The 10,162-nt window shown below is 36.4% G+C and overlaps 1 long non-coding RNA gene across 1 annotated transcript in view; it reads right to left on the reverse strand.

The window, feature by feature from the left end:
• The window catches only part of LOC118355561 (uncharacterized), an 82,881-nt gene extending 74,390 nt beyond the window's left edge, over positions 1-8,491 (reverse strand). Inside the window, exon 1 of the long non-coding RNA XR_004818271.2 lies at positions 7,138-8,491. This is a non-coding gene — a long non-coding RNA (uncharacterized LOC118355561). The remainder of the gene's footprint in view (positions 1-7,137) is intronic.
• Positions 8,492-10,162: the final 1,671 nt, after the last annotated feature.

Raw genomic sequence — 10,162 nt, forward strand, 5'->3', positions numbered from 1 at the left:
GAACTCCTAAAATAAAAGGATTTAAATATGATACCATATACTAAAACATGGGAAGAAGTAAACAATGGGTTCAAACTTCAACAACCATCAATTTAACATAGACTGCTATATGTAGAAGATGTTATACACAAACCTAATGGTTACCACAAATCAAAAGCTGCTACTGTGAAAGAATAAAGAGAAAGAAGCCCAAATATATCACTAAAGAAAACCAGAAAACCATGAAAGATAAAAAGACAAGAAAGGATCAGAGAAGAACTACAAAAACAGCGACAAAACAAGTAATAAAATGGCAATAAATATATACCTGTCAGTAATTACACTGAATGTAAATGGATAAACACTCCAATCAAAAGACACAGGGTGACAGAATGAATAAAAAACCAAGATGCACCTATATGCTGCCTACAGGAGCCTCATTTCAGTCTTAAAGACACCTGCAGATCCAATGTGAGGGGATGGAGAAACATCATGCAAATGGATGTCAAAAGAAAGCTGGAGTAGCAGTACTTACATCAGACAAACTGGACTTTAAAACAAAGATTATAGGGGATTCCCGGGTGGCTCAGTGGTTTAGCCCAGGGCGTGATCCTGGAGTCCTGGGATCGAGTCCCGCATCAGGCTTCCTGCATGGAGCCTGCTTCTCCCTCTGCCTGTGTCTCTGCCCCCCCGCCTCTCTCTCTCTCAATGTCTCTCATGAATAAATAAATAAAATCTTAAAAAATAAAAATAAAAGAATAAAACAAAAACTGTAATGAGACAAAGAAGGGCATTACATCATAATAAAGAGGATAAACCAGGCAGCCCCGGTGGTGCAGCAGTTTAGCACCGCCTGCAGCCCAGGGTGTGATCCTGGAGGCCCAGGATCAAGTCCCACTTCAGGCTCCCTGCATGGAGCCTGCTTCTCCCTCTGCCTGTGTCTTTGCCTCTCTCTCTCTCTCTCTCTGTGTGTGTCTCTCATGAATAAATAAATAAAATCTTAAAAAAAAAGAGGTTAAACCAACAAGAAGATGTAACAATTATAAATATTTGTGTATTCAATGCATCCAAATACATAAAACAGTTAACAAATATAAAGGAACTAATTAATAATAATAATACAATAATAGTAGGGTATTTTAATATCCACCCACACTTAACATTAATGGACAGATCATCCAAACAGAAAATCAGCAGGAAACAATGCCTTTGAGTGGCAAACTGGACCAAATGAATTTAAAAGATATGTTCAAAACATTCCACGCTAAAATAGCAGAATACACATTCTTTCAAGTGCACATGGAACATTCTCCAGAAATGATCACCCATTAGGCCACAAAACAAAAGCCTCAAAAAAATTAAAAGATCAAATTTAAAATATCATTCATCTTTTCTGAACACAACGCTATGAAACTAGAAGTTTCAACCATAAGACAAAATCTGGAAAGACTACAAATACTTGCTACCAAACAATGAACATATCAGTCAGGATATAACAGAAAAAATAAAGAAGTACATTGAAACAAATGAAAACATAATGGTCCAAAACCTTTGAGATGAAGCAAAAGTGATTCTAAGAAGAAAGTTTATAGCAATACAGGCTTACTGCAAGAAGCAAGAAAAATCTCAAACAACCTAATGGTACATCTAAAAGACCTAGAAAAAAAAAAAGAGACTAAAGACAGTAGAAAGAAGGAAATAATAAGGATTAGAGCAGAAATAAATGATACAGAAAATTTAAACAATAATATAACGGATCAGTGAAATTAGGAACTGGTTCTTAGAAAAAAATCAATAATATTGATAAGCCTCTAGGGAGATTCATCAAGAAAAAAGAGAAAGGACCTAAATTTTTAAAAATCACAAATGAGGGAGGAGAAATAGCAGCCAACACAAGAGAAAAACAAACAATTATGAGAGAATATTATGAAAAATTACATGCCAACAAATTAGACCATTTGGAAGAAAAGGATAAATTTCTAGAAACATATAAACTACCAAAACTGAAACAGGAAGAAACGGAAATTTTGAACAGACTGATAACCAGCAAATAAATTGAATCAGTAATCAAAAATCTCCTAACAAACAAAAGTCAAGGGCCAGATGGCTTCACAGGTGAATTCTACCAAACATTTAAAGAAAAGTTAATACCTATTCTTCTCAAACTATTCCAAAAAATAAAAATGGAAGGAAAACTTCCAAACTCATTCTATGAAGCCAGAATTACTCTGATTCCAAAACCAAAGACTCCACTAAAAAAGAGAACTACAGGCCACTATCTCTGATAAACATGGATGCAAAAATTCTCAACAAAATACTAGCAAATGGAATCCTATAGTACATTAAAAGAATCATTCACCATGATTTATTCCTGGGCTGCAAGGGTGGTTCAATATTCACAAATCAGTCAATTTGATACACAACATTAATAAAAGAAAGGATAAAAAACATATGATCCTCTCAATAGATGAAGAAAAAGCACTTAACAAAGAAAAATATTCATTCATGATAAAAACCCTCAACAAAGTAAGGACAGAGAGAACACACTTCAGCAAAATAAAGATGATATGTGAAAAAAAACACAGCTAATATCATCCTCAATGGGAAAAAACAGAGCTTTTCCTCTATGGTCAGGAATAAGACAGGAATGTCCACTCTCAGCACTGTTATTCAGCATAGTACTAGAAGTCCTATCCTCAGCAGTCAGATAACAAAAAAGAAATAAAGACATCCAAATAAGCAAGGAAGAAGTCAAACTTTCACTATTTGCAGATAACATGATACTTTACGTAGAAAACCCAAAGATGCCACTAAAAAATTCGTAGAGCTGATACACAATTTAAGTCACAGGATACAAAATGAATGTACAGAAATCTGTTGCATTCTATACACTAATAATGAAGCAGCAGAAGGAGAAATCAAGGACTCCGTCCTATTTACAACTGCGCCAAAAATCATAAAATACCTAGGAATAAGCCTAACCAAAGAGGTAAAAGATCTGTATTCTGAAAACTATAAAGCACTGATGAAAGAAATTGAAGATGACACAAAGAAATGGAAAAACTCCATCCTCATGGATTGGAAGAACAAATATTGTGAAAATGTCTATACCACCCAAAGCAATCTACACATTTAATGCAATCCCACCAAAATACTACTATCATTTTTCACAGAACTAGAACAAACAATCCTAAAATTTATATGGAACCACAAAACCCCAAATAGCCACAGCAATCTTGAAAAAGAAAAACTGGAGGCATCACAATTCCAGACTTCAAGTTATATTACAAAGCTGTACTGATCAAAACAGTATAGTACTGGAACAAAAAATAGAAACATAGATCTATGGAACAGAATAATAGAAAAGTCCAGAAATAAACCCACAACTGTATGGTCAACTAATCTTTGGCAAAGCAGGAAAGAATATCCAATGGGAAAAAGTCTCTTCAACAAATGTTGTTAGGAAAACTGGACAGCAACAAACAAAAGAATAAAACTGGACTACTTTCTTTTGCCACACACAAAAATAAATTCAAAATGGATAAAAGACCTAAATACAAGACCTGAAACCATAAAAATCCTAGAAGAGAACACAGGCAGTAACCTCCTGACATTAGCCATAGCAACTTTTTCTAGATAGGTCTCATGAGGCAAGGGAAACAAAAGCAAAAGTAAACTATTGGGACTACATTACAATAAAAAGTTTCTGCATAGTGAAGGAAATAATTAACAAAACTAAAAGGCAATCAATGGAATGGCAGAAGATATTTGCAAATGATATTGTCAGTAAGGGGTCAGTATCCAAAATTTATTTTAAAAACTTCTACAACTCAACACAAAAAACTCACATTTAATCCAATTTAAAAATGGGCAGAAGACATGAACAGACTTTCTCCAAGGAAGACATACAGATGGCCAACAGACACATGAAAAGATGCTCAACATCACTCATCAACAGGGAAATTCAAATTAAAAATACAATGAGATATTATCTCACATCTATCACAATGGCTAAAATTAATAACACAAGAAACAAATGTTGGCAAGGATGTGGAGGAAGGTGAACCCTCACACGTTGTTGATGGGAATGCAAACTGGTGCAGCCATTTTGAAAAACAGTATGAAGGTTCCTCAAAAAGTTAAAAATAGAACTACACTATGACCCAACAATCATAGTACGAAGTATTTACCCAAAAGATACAAAAACACTAATTTGAAGGTATATATGCAACCCTATGCTTATGGCAGCATTGTTTACAATAGCCAAATTATGGAAAGAGCCCAAATGTCCATAAACTGATGAATAGATAAAAAAGATGTATATATATATATATGGCAATATATATAATACACACACACACACAATAGAATATCACTCAACCATCAAAAAGAATAAAATATTGCCATTGGTATTGATGTGGATGGAGCTAGAGAGTATAATGCTAAGCAAAATAAGTCAAACAGAGAAAGACAGATACCCTATGATTTCGCTCATATGTGGCATTTAAGAAAGAAAACAAAGGAGCAAAGGGATAAAGAGAGAGAGAGAGACAAACCAAGATATAGGCTCAACTCTAGAGAACAAACTAATGGTTCCCAGAGGGGAGATCAGAGGGGATGGGTGAAATAGGTAACAGAGATTAAGGAGTGCACTTGTGATGAGCACTAGTTGATTAAATAAAAACTTTTTTTTAGAGTATATAATCCTACCAAAAATAAATAAATAAATACTTACCAAGCTAAAAAATAAATAACATAAAAACTAATGTGTAATTAAAGAATTGGCTTTTGCTGTATATGATTATTTGGAAGTATTTTGGTTTTAGCTTATACTCTTAGTTCCAGTAGAAAATATTATGTGAACTTCACATTTTATCAACAGTGTCAGTGTATAATTCCCCAGAACCACATGTAGAGAGATTTTATTTCAGATCTAATAGGTGAACAAGTCATTGGATCAATGATTTCAAATAACCATTACTGTCACTATCATTTGACCACTCCACTGGAAATCAACCACATCTCCTGGGAAAAGAGTAGAATGAATAAGCCCACTGTATGTATATGATAAAATGGACCTCTGGAGGAAAATGTTTGGGATCATCACTAATGTTCATCTATCATCTTAAAAGCTCACTGAATCATATTAGGCTTTTACTTTTTATGTTTAACCTGAATGTTAAGAATATGAGCAAAATCTGTTATATTTGTGTTTGGAATACATAGAAATATGTTATAATTATCTTGTTATGCTAACCTATAGGTTATGTGCTTCTCTTGGATGTACCAATTTCATAGCAGATCTTAGAAGTCACACACCAGCCACTCCTACTCAGAGATTTATTTCTTCTTTTTCCGTATTTTTCTAGCCTTCGTCACTTTCATCACCTTCTGGCTTTCCTTGTGGCTTTATTTGGCTATTATGAGGGAAAACACAGTATACCTGGTGGTTAAGGGCACGGGCTTTAGAGAACTAGATTCGAACCCTGGCTCTCTATGCTCCGTGTGATTTGGGGCATGTCTTATAATCAGTCTGGACATAAGTATCTTCATTTATAAAATTAGGATGATATCCACCTTGCAGGTATGTTGCAAAAATTCTTATGGGGAAATGTATAAAGAGCTTAACACAGTGCCAGAATTACTGTTATTATTAGCATTTTTATTACACTTTGCCAAGAGCCAAACAGACAACTTTCTGGCCCAAATCTTGCAGTAAAAAAGAAGAGTAAGTCATTAGCAGAGAACTGCCAGGACTGGAAGCTATGAACCATTCTTTACACTGGTTATTGAGCATCCACCTGTACTCCAAAGCATTGTGCAAGTCACTGGGAATATAGAGAAGCATATGGAATAGTCCAGCCTTGAAGAAGCTTACGGTCTTTTGGAGAAGAATTACCACATCTTTAAAAAAAAAAAAAAAGTGGTAATAAATAAATAGGGGAGAAGAGACAAACATCCCTTGCAGAAGAATTCCCAATCATTTATGTAGCTGCTCTGCCCTCAAGGAGGTTGCCTGTAACTCCCTACTGCCTTGAGTGTGGCCTGCACATTGTGACATCCTTCCAAGGAATACAGAATGGAAAGGGAGGATAATATAAAAGAGTAACTTTACAGTAGAGAAACCTGACAAACACCACCCCAGCCACATGACCAAGGTCAACGTCAACCGTAATAACTCATGTTGATAGGATATATATACCCTTAATATGATGTGATGAGAACGTTCCTTCACCTCTGTGGCCCTCTTCCAAAAACCATAATCCCAACCTAACGGTGAGAAAAACATCTGGCAAATCCCTACTGAGGGACATTGTACAAAATATCTGACCAGTACTCTTCAAAATTGTCAAAGTCAACAAAATAAGGAAAATCTGAAAAAGCGTCACAGCCATGAGGAGTCTAAGTAAATATTACATGCTGATTAAATGTAATGTGGTATCCTGGATAGGATCCTGGAATGGAAAATGGACATTAGGTAAAAACTAAGGAAATCTGAATAAAGTATGGGCTCTAATTAATTATAATGTGTCAGTATTGGTTCATTAACTGTGAGAACTATACCTACTAACATAAGATGTTACTAATAGGGAAAACTGGGCATGAGATAATAGGAACTCTCTGTATTACTGATTTTTCTGTAAACCTAAAACTGTTCTAAAATAAAAAGATTTTAAAAATCAGTACCAGGAGGGCGGCAGCTGGTTGGTCTGTAGAGCATGTGACTCTTGATCTTAGAAGTGAGAGATCAAGCCCCACACTGGGCATGAAGCCTACTTTAAAAAGTAATAATGAAATATAAATAAATAAATATCACTACAAGGGAGCAAGTGGTAAGAAAGAATGTGATTGATTCATTCATTCAACAAACATTTCTCGAGTACCCATTATGTGCTAGATACTGTATTGGAACTAGGGGGACAGCACTCAAAGAGAGATCAAAGAGAGAAACATCTCTGATCTTGAGAAACTTACGTAGGAATTATACTGGACCTTATAGAACGAATTTATGTCCCCTGTCACAGCTTTCCTTGCTCAGCGGGGAAGTCTCAGTGACATTCTAGTGGCCAATGTGACCTCTATTACCTCTTGTTAAACAGGAGCACACGTGACCAGTCCATAGTTTAGCAGTGAGAGATGAATAGAAAGAGAACTTACATTAGAAAGGTGGGTCCTGGGACAGCTGAAGGACAACTGGGAGCCAGCTGGCACAGTCAGTGTTTCCTAAGGCCTCCTAAATCCCAGAAAAATGGCATAGCCCTTGAAGCCAATATACACCCGGGGAACATTTGCCCAATCACAGAAAGTAGGCAGTGGAAAGTTCTTTCCAATCACTTGGTCTAATCCCCTTCACTTTATAGGAAAAGGAAACTGAATTCAGAAAAAGAAAGTGATTTTTAGTGGTCATAGGGCTATTTCTGAATCAACTTTTTTTTTCCTCCAGATTTTCGTTTAAATTCCAGTTAGTTAACATACAGTGTAATATTAGTTTCAGGTGTAGAATTTACTGTGAATCAACTCTTTGATTTTTATTCCTCAGAAGCTGTAGATATTTATTACATTGCTAGAAGTCATCAAAAGCCAAAAGACTAGATGTACATACTTGTTTAGTATTAGACGTGAACAAAAAACAATAAGGAAAACTAGATCTAGAAAAATCATCCATGTGATACAATAACACAGATGATGGGAGTTTTAAACTCATTGTGGTCTATAACCACAGAGACCATGGGATGCTGCAGGACAGACGTACACTTCCCTAAAGGGAACAAATTCACTTTAAGGTCACTGTAACCGACACAAAACCAAGTTACTATGTATTGCATTAGCTAAGTAAGTTTACAAGGGAAATAAGCCAGTATGGGGGTAGGACAGAACTGATACTCCTTTTTTAAAGATAAAAATTAAAGACCAAAAACAATAATATAAAAACTTCCAGTTAACCCTAGATTCATACTTAGGTAAAAAGAGAGCAGAGAGGGGACTGGTAAATTAAGAGTTTATCCATATAGGTAATGAGCCAAATTTAATCAGATAAACATACTATTTTTGGGAAACTCTTTTGAGCTGTTAGCAGCATCCTGAAGCCGAAAGATGCCACCTAGGGTTTTAGTTTTCGAGGTTGCTCACTCCCTTAATAAGTCTAGCCCATTCTGCACAAAGTTAGAAATGTGAACATAGACAGCATACTGGGAAAAAATTACTTTTGAAATTGAGTTTTCAAATCTTCTGTTAAGGATTGTTTTTAAACAAACTTCAGGCCAGAAGATGCTTCCATGTTTCATCCAGGAAACACAGTAGGCATATTTTTGATGGAATTTTAATGAAAGGATACTGAAAAAAAGAATGAGAAATTAGGGTAGCCCTGCTGGCTCAGCGGTTTAGCGTCGCCTTCAGTCCAGGGTGTGATCCTGGAGACCCGGAATCAAGTCCCACGTTGGGCTCCCTGCATGGAGCCTGCTTTTCCCTCTGCCTCTGTCTCTGCCTCTCTCTCTCTCTCTCTCTCTCTCTCTCTCTTTCATGAATAAATAAATAAAATCTTAGAAAAGAACATAAAAAAGAACATAAAGTTAAAAAAAAAGAATGAGAAACTAAAATTATTAGCTTAACTCTAACATGTAGCTAAGTATTATGTACACTGGGCAGCGCATTAGAATCACCACGGAGCTTAAAAAAGTTCTAATACCCTGGTCCCATCCCAGACCAATTACATAGTATCTCCGGGTGGGACTCAGGCTTCATTACTTTTTAAAGCCCCCCAGGCGATTCCATTGTGCAGCGCAGTTAGGAATCCACTGCTCTGCAGAAAGTTAGTCTAAATATTGAGTATCAAATAGCCTTAACTGAAGCAGGGCAAACTAACCAGGCATCTCAGGAGTACAATAACTGGAAATGTCACCCAACCGAATATAAAACTGTAATTTCTAATAATTAGACTTTTTAAGTCACACATACCCAGATTTCTTTGGCTTTCCCTCTCCAGATATTCCCAACACCGAGAAAACTACCTCTTAAGCTCAGATATTTTCCCCTCCTTACACTTAGCGTGAGCATGCGGTACAAAGTAAGTGAGAATGAGAAATCTCATCCTCACTCCTTCACCCTCTCTGGTTGGCCTTTCACACCAGAAAATAAGCGAAGAATAACCTCTCTTAAATGTTTCAAAACAAAATGATTAAAATCATATCTTTGGGTAAACAACTATGAAACTCAATGAGGTATTTCCTTTATTTTTTAATAGACTCAGGGCCAAACATGGAAATAGCTGCATAGTTTTGAGTCTGCCAAATGGTTCAGTGAAATTACATCACGGGAGGGTTGTGCCCTAGAGGAGTTCTGAATAGCATGTGCCCCTCTGGCCATTTGGGCATCTGCCTGCTGAGCTGAGGAGTGGTAGCTTTTTTCCAGGATGTGAACTCTCCCTCATTATGTAGCATCATGACAATTTGCCCAGCTTAATTGGGAGGAGATCATCCAAAGCTGATTGAGGACACTCAATAAACAATAATGAAAAAGATAATTTTAATAATCCTGAAGGCTTGAAATTTCTCCCAAGAAAAATAGCAAAGGAGGTGGATAGATTACTGGGTTTCTAAGAAAAGGGCAACTCTCTACCATGGAAGAGATTAAATCTTTAAAGCAGCCATCAAAATAAGAATTAAAAAAAAAAAAAAACCCAAACCTCCCAGCCTACAAATGTGATTTAATTAGTCCCTTTCTGGGATCTCTGGGTGGCTCAGTGGTTGAGCATCTGCCTTTGGCCCAGGGTGTGATCCTGGAGTCCCAGGATTGAGTCCCACATTGGGCTCCCTGCATGGAGCCTGCTTCTCCCTCTGCCTGTGTCTCTGTGCCGCCCCCCCCCCCCCGTGTCTCTCATGAATAAATAAAATCTTTTTAAAAAATTAGTCTCTTTCCCTCCAGAAGACATTCAAATAGTAAAGGGAATGAAATCAGCACTCCGCAGTTGCCTGGTGCAAATACTGACTCATTCCAGATGGAGAAAATAGTTGTAAAACCACTACAATATTTGGTTTCCAGGTGGTGGTGGTGTTTCTTTCCTAAAACAAAATGTGTGAGAATACTACTAAGCAATAAAAAGGAAGAACACACACATGCTACAACATGGATGGACCTCAAAAACATTATGCTCAGTAAAAGAAGCCATATTATTCCATTTATATAA

This window comes from Canis lupus, chromosome 8, assembly GCF_003254725.2.
Source record: "Canis lupus dingo isolate Sandy chromosome 8, ASM325472v2, whole genome shotgun sequence".
NCBI classification, from domain to species: domain Eukaryota; kingdom Metazoa; phylum Chordata; class Mammalia; order Carnivora; family Canidae; genus Canis; species Canis lupus.